At 44.4% G+C, this 14,970-nt stretch overlaps 1 protein-coding gene across 1 annotated transcript in view; it reads left to right on the top strand.

Annotated features, from left to right (window-relative positions):
- The first annotated feature begins 14,009 nt into the window (after positions 1-14,009).
- Positions 14,010-14,970, top strand: part of LDLRAD3 (low density lipoprotein receptor class A domain containing 3) — a 142,312-nt gene continuing 141,351 nt past the window's right edge. Inside the window, exon 1 of the mRNA XM_032445215.1 lies at positions 14,010-14,080. The gene's annotated coding sequence lies outside the window, so the exon portion shown is untranslated. The remainder of the gene's footprint in view (positions 14,081-14,970) is intronic.

The raw sequence follows: 14,970 nt of genomic DNA, 5'->3' as shown, positions 1-14,970 counted from the left end.
AAAACTGTACATTCAGCTGTTTAAATAATCTTCACATTTCAGGTAGTGGTGAATGTTGATCCTTTTTGAGAATTGGGCTCTTTCTTTGTTCTTGAGGCACTCTGGGATTGGGCAAGCTTCTTAAATTACTGGCCGTGGTCTGTAGAGCACCTCTGGGAGCCTGGGTGCTGGACATCAGGCTGAGAAGCCGAGAGAGACCGATAGGCAGAGGGAAGGAGGCTGAAGGGCCTCTCTTAAGTGCAGATGAGTTTGTGACAGCACTGTGGGTGCAGGATCATCCCACTGTCTTTCAGACTCCAACCACTGGAGCTCGCACCATCTGACTGGCTTCATATGCCCTGTGGGAGCCAGGTTAACATGGGTACTCCCTGCCCACAGCATCTTCCTCCTGCCAGCTTTGCTGGGCATGAGCTCATCTGCAGTGCCGCAGAGACACCTGCAGCTTCTACAACACTGGGCACAGCCTCCCTGATCCGCTGTAGCTTTTATTAAATAAGATAAACTTCCTGGGTTCCTTTCTTCCTCCTCCTCCAGGAGTTCTGCTGCTTGACAAGAAGCTGTTAGAATCTGGAGAAAAGCAATTAATGATGGAGTTGAGGTTTTTGACTGACATAGTAATTATGCTGGAAAATGTAATTTTCCTTGCATATTAGAGATGGGATTATTTCAAGGAGATCTCATTAATGGGCTGTTCACCAACAAAGAGCCCAGTAACCTTTCTCTTAATAAGATTAGCGTGGGGGTCATAATGCAGCAAGCTGCGATGGTGATATATTCCAGCCTTTGTTCTAAAGAAATAAATTACCTTCTTCTGCTTGCTAAGGGCATACAGGGGGTAGATTTCGTTTAAAAAGATGGAGACCTGACATCAAGTCATTTTGTGATAGCAAGCTGATAACCCCATGCCCAGATGCCATGTACCAGCTGTGAAACCTTGGGACTGGGAGGGAAGCTGTGCTGGCTGGAGCAGCAAAGGCCAGCAAGTTCCCCAGCCACTTACTTCCCATGAGCATGGCCCTCTTCTGGCCTGCATGTAAAGTGGGTATTGACCATTTAGAGCCCACCAAGATGAAAGGTTGTTAGCACAGCTCCAGCTCCCTTGAAGGTAGTACTGCACCCCTTGTCAGGGAGCACAAGTGCTGCCACTGTGTGTGCGACCTGTCATGCTCTGAAGAGTAATGCAGAGGAATGGGAAGAGATGCCATTGTCTTGGTTTCAGTTTGATCAACATATGAAAATTCAGACCTCTCTGGAACACCACGTAAAGAATGCAGATGCTTACAGGTTTCCCCACTCTCTGTTGGTGGGGTGGTTTGGGGTGAGCCAGAAAGCAGCACTGCTAAAAACATTGCCAGGCAGCTTTTCCCTTCCTGATCTTACTCACATCTGTCTGCCATCTGTTTTGCTTTTGTCTCTGCCATGCTGCTTGGAAGCATCCTCTCACAGCATCCCAGGCGCTGAATGTTGGAAGCTTCCGCTTCAGCATGTGAGAGGTGCTGACCTGTGCTGAGCAGAATCACCAGCTGGCAGTTATTGCTGGCCTGCCCAGGCAAACAGCTACGGGTGAGGAATCCGTGCCATTTTACTGAATGTGCAGACAACAGGTCTTGTCCCACAGGTGTCCAATGATAACCCTTCCACAGCAAGATCTGACACAGTGTAGAAGTAATTTAAAGCCAAAAATATGAGCCTGCTCTACCCCAGCAAGGGAGATGGGCCAGATGGGAGTGTCCTGAGTTCCGCTGCTGGTTTTACCTGAAAGGTGCTGATTTATTGTAACAGAGTGTAGTGCTGGAAACCCCCTTGGTGATTTACTGAAGGGATTCAGAATCTCTCTGCATACAAGCTGTGTGTTTAACTGCTTTAGTACAATAAGAAAGAAATAAGGCTTTGCTTATCCTTTTGGTTTCATGATACCTCATTTACCTTTCAGATAATGTGCCAAAATAGAAGTAAAAAAACAGGACATAATATTTATGTAGGTTGAAAGTTTTTTTTCAGTAATGAGCTGCAGTTAAGTATATTCAGGCACAATTTGCTCATGAGCTGGGTATCACCGAGTTGTAATCTTGTTTTATTCATGTGCACCCAGAGATGGGAGCGGTGCAATGAATTGCGGAGTTGTGTCACTGCTGCTGGAAGATACTGTGTGTTAAATGTTATTAATTTATGCTGTGAGCCAGAGGAAGGTGAGGTGCCTGAGAACATTCACGGGCTTCATGAAGACATGGAGGTCAAGATTGTCTCTATGCCCTAAAAATGCTTCTAAAAGAGTGTTTTAATGCCTCAAATTCCTTGTATAGCTTGCTCATCCGTTTAGATGGTAAGATATTTAAGTTAGCAACAGTGCAAAGGAGCCCTGAGGTGAGCAGAGGAGGGCTTGCAGGCATCCTGTTTGTGCTACTGTTATCTTTCTTGAACAGTGGAAGAGAATTGTTTCATCTTTTCCCAAAGCACCTTTTTCAGAGGCCATGATGAGTTATCAGCTCAGAGAGAAATAGTCATGTAGCTGATGAGTGTCCATTTTTGAGCTTTTTAGTATGCTTGTGTGTCTCAGTCGAGCAGCAAGTAGGATTTTCATACTTCTGGAAAAGGGAGATCATGAGATGAGCTCTCTATATTCATGAGATCCTTTTAGCCAGTTGCAGCGGGCTAGAATTTTGGTTATGCTGTCCTATCTGCTCATTGTCTCAGTGCTAACCTGAGATGTTGGAGATGGATGATGGGACTCTTTGGTGAATCTGGATGGATTTCACAGCCCGGGTAACTGCATCACTCAGAAACCTCAATGCTGGATTGCAGAGGCTCTCTGTTTCTTCTTCCTAATGTACCATAGTTACGTCTAATTTCCAAAAAAGACTCTCTTGCCAAACAGTAAGTAATGTAATTGCATTTCCAGTGTAGATAAACCAGGTCAGAATCTGTGTCAGCAGAGATAGCACTCCACTTCAGCGAGCAAACAAAAACACAAGGAGCACGTTTCTTTAGTTTGAAAGCTGTTAAACGCTGCTTCATCATCTGCTAAAAACCAGGAGTGTTAGTTGTGGATTAACCTGTGATTTCAGTTCTAAGGCCCATTAATGGACAATGCTTGTTTGGAGTAAAGTGTGTGTCAGCGCTCTGCTGGACGGCAGTAATGAGAAGTGAGTAGGGGAAGGGTGTCTGGTGTATTGCTGGGCGTTCTGTCATCTCTAAACCAAAGTAAGAGCGGTGTTTTACTGTCTGCTTGTACAAAACTAACCAGAGGAAAGCAATTACAGAAAGAGGTATTCTTAGTGCTTAAGGATTTTCTTCACTGGCTGGGTTTAATGTCAAAGTGAGATAGATACAAGGGGAAAATGTGCAAAATGTGTACTCATCCTCAGTGTAGTAAGGTTGTGATAACACTGTGAAAGATCCATGTATTTGGAAGATGGAACTTTTTGGCTGACTGTAATTCCTCATCCAGCCTGAGTATAAGGCAGGATTTCCAAATGGACCCTGTTTCTTTTGAAAGGTTCTGTTTTGTTCTGTTTCAATTTCACACTGCAGTATCCAGTTTTACTGCAACATGCTGCTTAGCACCCACTTATTTTAAAGCCTAGCACCGCATGTTTTTGTTGCTCTCAGGAAAGAGCATTTTGACTGCACATTTGCTAGAGCAGTGGAGCTGACCTCTTCCAGAGGGAGTACCGCATCCTGCCAGTGCAGAACAAGAGCAGTAAGGTTTTCCCTCTGCGTGGAATTCCCACCCTGGGGAGCAAAAAGCTGGGGCTCAGGCTGCTCTGGCTCCCTAGGGCACTCAAAGTGGAGTTGGGAGAACAGTGTGCTACCCTGTTTTCTATCATACTGGGTAGGGAGGCCAGCACAAAGTCACGAAGCAGACCTCCTGCTTCTGATGCATTTGCTGTAGAACCAGTTTTGGATATTATCAAGCAATAGTAGCCATCCAGCAGCTTGTGCTTGTAAGTGAATTTCTCTTACAGACTGCTTTCTGGCTGCCTTTTCAGCAATCCACAAGAGCATCTCCCTGGGCTCACTGCAAAGCTAGAGTGCAGAGTGATGTTTTTCTACAAAAACATTGATGTTGAAGCAAAGTGAATTTACAAGCATGAAAGTGGAGCTGCTGAATGAGAGTCACTTGTGTGTTAGCACCCTGTAGCAAATAGGAGAGGGAGGTGTTTTCAAGTCAGTTTACCAAGTTCTTGTGAAATTACTTGCAGATGGAGTCACATTTTGAAAAGCATGTTGCTTTCTGAATCACCTGTTTCCAAAAGCAGCGTGCAGCATAAAGGCAGCTGACTTTTATAGAAATTTAAAGGTGCTTGTACACAGAGATTGCTGTTGTTCAGGAGAGCTCAAACCTACTTGTTCCTGGCATCTGAGCTATTAATATTTTTAAATAAAATTGCCAAGGTCAGAAATGCTGCAGCTTGTCAGAATGCTTTCAGGAACATCAGCTTAAGATAGCATCAGCAAATGGCTGTTCCCTTCTCAAGGACAAAGAAGCGAGAAGTTTCTAGCTTCTTTTCAATTGATAGAGAAAGCTAAAATGTAACTCTTACGGTTTTGTCAGCGTTAACAATGAAGCAGTAGGAAAAAGCCTCTTCATGGTGGGTTGTGAGTCTCTCATGAGCCTGGAGAGGCTCATGGGAGGGCCAACCTCTTGCTCACCATGGTGAAGGCAACGGGGTTTGTGGTGTCCATAAAACACTGATGTGCTTTTCCAGAAGAGGTTTTCTTTTTAAGGCAGGTTTTCCTAGGATTTAAGGGTTTGGGGGGTGCAAAGCTGGGTTTGCCCAAATCTGAGGTTTCCAGGAGAGGTTTGGAATGCCTGCTGTAGGAGCTTCTGGCTGACTAGTCTGTACCTGCAGGCTCACAAACTCCCCTCATGTTGTTTTGTACTCAGCTGAGCTTGTTAGTAAGCAGGGCTTTGCCTTCACAAAGTGGTTTTACTGTCTGCTGGGAGCTGATGTAACAGTGGGAATGAAACTCGTGTCTCACACGCCCCCCAAATTGAATCCTGTCTGTAGGTAAACAAATGAAGAGAAGAATGTGGGTTAAATTACAGGCCCTTGTTCCTATCCTTAACCTCTCTAAGACAAGGTAATGTTTTCCAGGGAAATGTTAGAAAGCATCTTTTTTCAGATGTCTGAAAGCCAGATTGGATCAGGCAGCAGCACGTATCCCCTGGGAACATTTCAGAGCTGAAAAGCGGTCTCGATGACCTACCTGGCTCAGATTCAGAGGTGGGAAAAGATCTGTTGCAAAAGAACAACAATAATTTTACAGCTGAGGTGCTAAAATGCACATGCACTTGTATTTCTCTTTGGAGCCTCTGAAGCAGCATCTTGCCAATGCACGAGATACTTTTAAACGTATATGGTGCGCCTGTTGCCTAATTATTATTTTTATAGACAAAGGATCCAACTACACGCTGCTTTTTAATGTCCTACCATTATGAATACATTTGCTCTTCCTTGTAATAGCAGCAGTCAGAATGAATTCATTTTGCTTTCATGTTGATGTCACAAGCACTTTGGATTGTTGGTTTTTTCTGTAATTTCCGTCAGTAAATGGCCATTAAAAGCATTATCTGCATGCCCACCTCTCTGCAGAGGGATCGAGGGAGAAGTGTGTGTATGTAGGTTCAGGCTTGCATAATCCCCCGTGTCGTTGGGAAGCTTCCTTCTGGCTAGAAATTAGCAACCAGCCACTCTGGGCTGACTGACTGCTCCTTGTGACAGTACAGACCTTAATCAATTTGCTGCGTACACAACGGGCGCATCTGTGTTCACGCCGGGGGCGTTCCGCTGTCGCTTAGTGGCTGACTCAATTTAATGGACCGCTTACTGTATCCATTATCTGCTCCGAGTGGCTCTGAGCTGGGGAGGGGAAGAAGCACTTGATTTATCAGAGGAGCCAGCCCCCGCCCTTTCAGAGTGCTCTGGGTGTTCTCTGTACAGGGCTGGCATGCGGTGCTAAGCCTTTTGGCACTGGATGAAGGCCATGGCCCAGCAGTGTGGAATAACTGCTCGGCCAACTGGAAGAGGGAAATAATTTGGTGGCAGATGTTTGGAACTTGCACAGCAGTGAGCATCCAAACGCTGCTCTGAGTTGTAGGAAAGGTGCAGAAGGGGAGCACAGGGGAAGCAGAGGGCTCGTGTAGGCCCTAGTGACTGGCAAAGGGATACACTGAAATGTGGGTTCAGAATTCCTGCTCAAACTGAGCTGCCCTGGGTATGCAATGCCACAGAGACATGCAGGAGTGCACATACCCTGTGCTCATGTCATTTCTTGATACTTTCTAAGTGCTGAAGACCTGAAGGTGAGTCTCAAGGCAGGAGTCCTTAGTGTCATTTGACCGTTCCAGACCCATCTAGCCCCAAACTATCTGTAACTTCACACCATGATGTGTGGCTCTGGCTGATGTCCTGAGTCACCAAACAGAACATTCAAGTCTCAAACTGGGGCTTTGTCTTCCAAGCTTGGAAGTGTAAAAAGCCAGTAGGCTGGGAAGCCAAAGTGCAGGAGCCTGATTTGAACCTATGCAGAAAAGTAGGGAGTGCTGAGTTGAGACCTGTAGTCTCTTTTGATAAAACAGTCACGATCTTATCATGAATAAAACAATGCATTTCACCTGACCAATTCATCTAATAAAGGATTCGTCTCCACTGGATTCCATCATTTTCAAAATAATGAAATCTCTGCATCACCTTGAAAGAGATAATTTGACCCCTGCGTTTATATGCATGTACAGAGAGCTGTTTCTAGGGGGCACTCAGCAGGTACATCACTGCTTATGTGTTTGGTGCAGGAGAAAGGCTTCTCCTAGGACTTATTGGCTTGGACAGCCGGCTGGGAATCACAGTCTCAAAATGACTGCTCTGCCCACTCTGCATTAGACACTTTTTCCACGCTGTGAATGTTGTTGTGTGATTTGGGCATAATTGCTTCAGAAGAGAAACTGCAATGAAGAATCCTTACTGTGCAAGGGGTGTGAGAGTGAAACAGCTGCTGTGTCTCAAATACGGGTTCTTAGTTTGTTTTGAAATAGTTTTGAAATCTTCCCTTACAGACAAGTTCCTAGAAGGCAGTACCTGGGTTACTTTTCAGGTGGAAATTTATGGTGGTTTAGTATCTGCTGCTGTACTTCTGTGCTGCTGGAAGAGGCTGGAGGGCAATAAGCAGCCTGGCTCCAATGTCCACCTGTTTGTGTAGGCTGAACATGTTAAGCCAAATTAATTTGTAGTGCAAGAACTCCTGTGTGGTTCATCTCCTGTCTGCATATGACTGTTGTGATTTCTGGGCGCTTTTAGCCTTGTTTTTGTAGAAGTTAAAGGAACAGCTTAGCACAGCCCTGTTGGCATGAGCCTCTATGCTTTTTTCCCCTTATAATAACATCATGTAAAGTAGCAGAGCTGTAGAGATTGACCATGAAAATTGCTATACCTTTCAGTCCTGACTCCTTTTCTGGACTGCAGCAAAACACTGAATGCTTCCTGTGTGAATTGAGCGCTGAGGGTCTGCTTTCCTTCCTGTTTTGTGTTCCACTAATAACTTTGGATAAGCATCAGGCAACTTGCACCTTTAGATAGAGCTTGTATAGCCTTGGTGATTTTTCACATATGGATTTTATGTTTTGTTGATTTGATTTTATTTTTGATGATTTGATGGTTTGATTTTATGATTATGTGTGGGTGCCCAAGAGCCAACTCCAAACTAAATCAGGGAGTAGAGGCAGGCAGAACAAGCATATGTGAGGTTAGGGTGGGAAGCACACTGTCACGACAGTGAATCTTTGGTTTCTGCTTTCCACATGGCCATGCAATGGTGACACACTGAGCCTTGGGAGGTGGCTGCCAGTAGCAGGCTGAGAGTGCTACTCTGGCTTTACCATCTGCCTTGTGCTCAGAGGAATGCTGCCCAGTTGGCATGGAGCTCCCTGTATGTGCAGAACCACTGTGAGGAACGCAGTGACCAGGATGGAGTGCACCACATGCCCCTTATTGGAGAAGTCCTTTGGTGTCAGCAACTGGCAGATGCGGAACCTGAGTGCCGCTCAGCGGGGAGAGCACTAGTGGGAGGTAAGGGTGAGAACAATGACGTGCAGAGGAAAGGGAATTTCTGTGCTGTAGTGACAGCAGTGTGAGCCTTGTTGCTAATTGTGCCAGGAACTGTGTGCTGCCTTCAAGTCAAAACTGCTAACAGCAATCAGGTCCTGCAGAGTACCAGGGAGACCTGGTAGCACTGGAGGTCTGCTGGGAAGAATGTGTTCTGTAATTCATTCTGTCTGTCCCCAGGGCATGGCGGTGGAGAGCAGTGTGCTGCTGCCAAGTCATCATCAGAAGTGGATTGTGTAGGGAATGAGAAACAAGAACTGAAGCTCCATGACACAACGTAGTGCTAGTTGAGTCTTTTTGCGCATGGTTTGGTTTTGAATGCTTACTCTTGTTCGGCTCAGATGAACTAATGTACACAAACTGTAAAGCACTATCTCTCCTGTAGTGATACGTGTGTGTGTGTACAACTACCTTTTCCATGTGAAAGCTGCTTTTCCCCCTTGCTTCCTTTGGTGCACAACCTGTATGCTGCCTGGTACTGTGGCTTGCTAGCAATGGCAGGAACAAGCTGGGGAACACAAAGCAAATGGCTGTCAGATCCACTCTCGCCTCCTGGGGGGTGCAGGTTTGGATGTTCTGTGCTTGGAGAAGGTGCTCTCTTCTGTGGAAGGGAATTGGGATACTCAGTACCCTTGAAAAATAGGCATCTGTATTGCCTAAGTACCTCCCAAAACATCAGTCTTGGTGGTAATATTAATACTAATTCATTAATTGTAGAAGCATTTCCAGAAATGGACCGGAGATCTAAGTGGAGAACAGCCAATGCTTGGAAGATCTTGGTTAGCAATGTTTGAGCAAGAATCCACTTGACCACAGTAGGAATTCCAGCTCGCTTTATTTCATTTTTTGAGAAAATGAGAGGATTTGACCAGAGTAACAGAAGGCTTTTGCCAGAGCAGCTGACTGGGAAATCAGCTGGGCTGAGTTTCACTGTCAGCTTCTTTTTTCCAGCTGCATGTGAGTGCACACATCTGAGCAGCACAGCTGGTTTCTGCGAGCAGCAGTGCTCACCAGCCATTCCCACTACTGTAGGCTGAGGTCTGTGCACACAGCAGCAAGATCAAGCCTGAGCCAACTCGTTGCACCTCAGCACTGTGCCTGTGAGCCGTCAGGACTTCAGTTTGGATGTGCTGTTGTAAATCTTTTGTGCTTTCTGGCTGATCTGTAGGCAGGTGCTAGTGATTTTCTCCTAGCTACTGTCATGCATAACTGCAGTTCACTTTTGATCAATAATTACTAAAAATGAAGAAGTGAACAGTTGGCTATTTTAGTCAGATACCTTGTTTCCATTCTGGCATCTAATGGCTGTGGGGAGGTAATTTTGTTGTCTGGTCTAGAAATGGAAAATTCTTGCAGGCTGCTTTTTTATTTATGGTCCCAGATGGAAAGCACTCACATCCTGAAATCCCTCCAGATGTCTCTGTGGCACATTTTCCCTACTCTCCCGAGGCATATGAAAGAGGGAAATCTACATCCTGCATTTATATCTACATGCTAACCCCTCCCCGCTTTCCTCCTTTCCTTAAATACGTTTCTTGGATACTTAATGCTGAAATAAGTGCTGTGTTCCTTGTTCAGTTTTTCTGCCTTGCTTGCTGTATGATCTGAGTTGTCAAAAGAGACACTTGCTGATGTAAAATTATCTTTTCTGAATTCAGAGCTCCGTAGGAGGCTGCAGAAGAGCAGGATGAGTTTTAGGGCATCACAGGTGCTGGGTTGTTTACCTCTGGCCTTGGAGCTGTTGCCCAGTGCAAGTGGTGAAGAACTGGAATCCAGAGCACTGGTGCACTTGGGGACAGCTAGGAGACAGAGACCATGCGGTCTGGTGCAACTGGTCCAGTGGGTGTAGTGCCACACCAGTGCAAGGTGAGGAGGGGGCAGGGAGTTCACCTGGAAGTGAAAAAATCTCTGCTCATTTTGTCCAGGGTCTCTGGGTTGAAAATTGCCAACAAGTCAGGGTGATGGGTGTGAGCTCCCAGCTACTTAAAAACAGCCAACAAATCAGCAGTGACACTGTAGCCTGTCCTCATCTGTTCTTCTCACCTGTGCATTTAACAGTAAAAAAAAAAAAAAAAAATCTTTCCCAGCCCTCACCACTTTTTGTTATTGCTGGCCATTATGTGGGATCCCTAGGAGGCATTCCTAACTTTTCTGTAAACTGAAGTTCTGCTCACTTAGTAAATAATCACAGGGCTCCTGTTTGGTCACAGATAAGGGAAGAGCTGTCTATGGATGCAACCAGCTGTCCAGCATCCAAGACTTAAGCACCATCAAATTGTGATACTGAGTAAGAAGCAAAGCAGCATGCGTGGGTTTTGTGCTGGGGTCTGCCATTCTTCTCAATTATTTGAGCGGTTGTGTTGGAAAAGTCTTATGCACAGTAGATGTTTAAACTGTGATGAAGATGATCAAAGAGAAGAAAGATTGGAGGTAGACTATCTATCAAAGATCAGCCTTGGTTACTCATCGCACTTAATATTTGTTAGTGATTTTGGCTCAGAAACTGGAGTGAGTGAAATGAGGGAGCTTTCTGGTACTGACATGGAGTGCTGAGGCCCAGCAGAAGGAAGAATATCAAGATACGGTGTGGGGAGGAGAATTGGATGACCTTGAAGATTAAGCAGTAGAGATACTGCAAAATGGAATGGGTGATGTACAAGGTTTTTCACCTAGTGATTCAGCATAATTCACTTTGCTGTAAACTAGATTGGTAAATTAGAGAGGAGTGAAGCAGAGAAAGATATAGGCATCTTGGTCCAGAATAGAGTTGCTTTCCATGGTGTAAAAAAGTTTAATTACCATACTACTGGAAAGGACTGGGTTAATCCTGGGCAACACATTTTTTTTTCTTTAATCCACAGCATGTGATGCTGATGTGATGGAACTGAGGAAAAGGCCAAAGCAATCCTTGTTGTACAAAGAGGTGTCAGCAGAGGGGCACTGATGCTGTATGCTTGGAATCAAAAGGATAAGTCTGGTTTCCCAAGTTCCAGAAAAAAAAGAGCCTAGAAATACATTCTGTGAAAGTCCATGAAAATGAAAAGGTGATACAAAGGGTGAAGATTATTTGTGTTGCTTAGTAAAACGATGGTGAAGGGGCAATATGATTGCTGTCTGTAAAACAACAGAAATTTGCCCTGTGTGTAGGAAAGCGATAATTTAAGCCAGCAGACGCCTTTGGTATGGGAGCAAATAGGCATAAACTGGTGACAAATACACTTAGCCTAGAAACTGGAAGAAACTTCTTGACTGTAGGAAAAGTGAGGTTCAGAAACAGATTTCTGCTCTGAGAATTAGGAAGGGAATCAATTTGTTCTTGTCAAAAAACAGAGGCAAAAATTGGAATGGCTTGAGACAGCTTAATCTGGGCTGAGTGTGTGTAACTGTAGATTGGATGGCTCAGGAGGAGCCTCTGAGCTGGGTGTTCACAGACTTTATTGGGTATTTTATCCAGGAGATATAAAGCATGGATTGTTCTATGCTTGTGCTCAAGAGCACAATTTGATCAGCTTTGGCATTGCACATTGGAGGTGAAGAGGACATTTGTTGCAAGAGCCAGGGGCTGGCAGCAGTGAAATGATGGGATTTGCAGTAGACTTTGTGATGAGAGTGTCCTTTGGGAACTTGTGGAAGCACATTAATTAATGTGAGATAAATTACTGCTTGGTCCTCTCTAGAGAAGGAGGACTTGTGCTGACACGCATATCAGGGCACTGCTGGGGGAGGAATATCTAGGAATGTCTGGAGGGGTTCACCTCACCATCTTAATGAGTGGGGCTTTGCCTTAATCTCCCTTGTCCCTCTTTCAGTAGTTCCATATTTGCGTATCCTGATTGCATCATGAAATTTCACAGCTCCCCGTTTATCAGCATAATTATTAGTTCTGCTGAGAAATACGGATTGATACATGTTGAACATTTATCAACTGTATTCATCATCTTTCTAAAAGAAGGAAGAATCTGAGTGTGAGCTGAAGGCAGCTTGAATACTCTTCTGACCCAGGGAAGTCAAGTGGTTGCTCCTGGGAAGAAGGACAAACATTTGTGAATTAGCAAACAATTTATTTTCCAGGCTATGTTTAAAAAATAATTGTAAAATTCGCATTTGTTTGTGGACAGTTTTGAGATAAAAATGAGGAGCCTGTAGAAATAATGATCCAAAATCACTCTTCTGTTACAGTTTCTGAACAAAACCTTGCTTTAATCTGCCTTTGTCTGACATGAGCTGATTTTGAACGCTGCAGGCACAGCTCATACACTGTCATTTCCACCATTCTGAGAAATCAAATAAGCTGACACTTGATGCAGAAACACAGCTTGGCCATGTCTATGTGCTGGAAATCTGGCAGAGACCTGAATATTGTAGAGAAAGCAGCATTGGGCAATCGGTTGTCTGAGTCCCCTCATCTCTCCCTTAATGCTATAGAAATAAAGAAAGAAGCTGTCTTTGTGTAATAATTCTTTTTTGCTTCCAACCCTTGTGTCCATAGAGGCAGTTTCCCAAAATGCTGAACTCAGAATTTTGAAGAGCACATTCTTGTTCTAGTGACAAACCAGAAGTGAATGGCACAGAACAGGGCTGTCTTTCACGGAGAGAAGAAATGATGGCTTGTCAGGCACTTCCCACTTGTCATTTATGTCAGGCAGTAGGAAGGAATTCCTAAATGTGGCGGCTGCCCTCATTCTACCACAGATCCAGTGCCGGCAGTGGTCTTGTCTGTGTTGCAGTGTGGGAATGATGGCTTTCACAGGCTTTGAAATCCTGTGTCTGGTGACAGATTGGGAATGGAAAGAATGCAGGTATAGATGTTATTTAGTATGGTTTGCATTATAATGCATTCTATGAACTACCACATACAAATAGGAAAGAGCCAGGGGGTCTGTCTGTCTCTTTAAGAAGTGCTTTGAAAAGATGAATGCTAAGCTCTGTTGGTATACAAAAGGCTCTAGGACCCACGTTGTCTAAGAAGCTTTACCTAGAACACCTATTTAATTTGCAAAAGCAATAATAAAAAGACAAGCCCAGTATTTAAAGCAAGCAGGACTGTGGGCTTTAAATTACTTTTTACCCCTGTTACTCTTGGATAATGAGCATCAGCAGCAGAAGTCTAGCATGCTAGACTCTTTCCCAGCATACTTTTATGTTTCCCTGTAACATGTCTTTCAAAATCTTCTGTTGACTTCTAAGCAAGTCCACTTGAGGTTTCTTCCTACTTATGGAGCAGCTTAACATCACAGCTTGGTCTGTGTGGTGTTACTTATGCAGAGATGCTCTGTAGTGCTGTCAGGAAGTCAGGATTCCCACTCCAGCAATGGCTCTTTGTCTTATTAAATAGATGTGTAAATAGCAACACGTACTGCCAATGTCCTACCAATTGGAGTTGGTTTCCACCACTTGGATGACACTCAAGTTATGATGAGGACCATCTGGTTTCTTAGGTCCTGATTTTCAAGAATCATTTGTTATAACACTGTATGATCCAGCAGCGCTACAGCTGTAGTGAAGCTATGGAAGTCAGAATTAACAGGTGAATAAAAGCAAGTAACCACATATGTTCCTTCCAGATCCTGAGCCTACTGCTGCTGTGATAAAGTAGTTGCTTGAGTGTGTTCTCAGCACAGACTCTGCCAGGAGGAGACCGGAGGCTCATTAAAAAATTGCAAAGGCTTCCTGAGGCTTAAATGTCTCCTGTAAATCTATTAGTGTCCATATATAATTTACTCTTCACGTTGCTCTTTTGGAGCTGTCAAGTGTCTTTGACAGTATCCAGCTTTCTTTAAAACCTTAAACGTGACCCTTTGTAACTACTTATTCTTAGAACAGTGAAAATGTTTGTTCTTTCATGAATTTATAAAATGTTTTTAATTATAAATCAAACAAAGTTATTTCTTTTCTTTGGCAATCCAGGAGGGGAGAACCAGTTAACCAGTCCCACCTGCCTGGCGAAGCAGCATCCAAAGGAGCAGCAGCATTCTCAGGTCAGACAATACCTCCTAGCATGCCTTCCCCTTTCCTGCTTTCCAAGCCACTGGCCCTTCAGCCAAGGGCCTAATTCTACTTCAGAATTTACAAATGCAACGACCTCTAAGTCTTATTTGCCTGAAAGTTTCCTGAAAGGAAAATCTTCATATGGTAGCCACAGTGACAGTTTTGATAGAGATCAGAGGCTGATCTTCAATGGCACATTGGCCAGCTTGTCAAACTGAGGTTTCAGTAACACTGTTTTCCCCATTGTACTTTGCCACTGGGCAGCTCCTCTTCAGCATATGCACACAGAAAAAAATCCCAGAGCAAATCTAGAAAACAGGCAAATCAGTGTAATGCAAACAATGCAAGGTGCAACCAAACCATAAAGGAATGGGGCTTTTTAGATCTTAATAAACCTTAGGGCAAGGAACCAGTTGGCTGCCTAAGATAACGGCAACATAAAATGAGAAATGAAGGTTACCCCTCTACCTCCCATCTGCTGGTGGGCATGTGCCTGCTGGCAGTGACCCCTTCCTGAGATTCATCTGAAAAAATTTAGCATCCCTATGGCTGTTGGTGAGATGTGAACCCACCTTGTAACTTCTTCTAGCAGACATGTGAGGGAAGGGCAGGGATTTGTGTCACAGAGTGAATTCTTCCTGGCCAGATCAGAAGTGTGTTATCTGGGGAGTGCAAGTATGGCTGCTGAATCTGTGAAATGAATCATCTGGGATTTTGCCTTTTTTTTCTCCCCTCTGTTCTCATTGTTCAGTCTTAATTCAGAGTGTCTGCATGCACATCACAGCCCCATCCCAAGAACTTGTTGTCACAGTGTGAGAAGCCTCTAACATTGTGCCATTTCTGTAAGGAGGTGGTATGGTTGTGCGCACAATCAAATGAG

The sequence above is a fragment of the Coturnix japonica genome, chromosome 5, assembly GCF_001577835.2.
Source record: "Coturnix japonica isolate 7356 chromosome 5, Coturnix japonica 2.1, whole genome shotgun sequence".
NCBI classification, from domain to species: Eukaryota; Metazoa; Chordata; class Aves; order Galliformes; family Phasianidae; genus Coturnix; species Coturnix japonica.
Note: the sequence above shows the minus strand (reverse complement) of the source record. Positions and strands in the feature narration are given on the sequence as shown.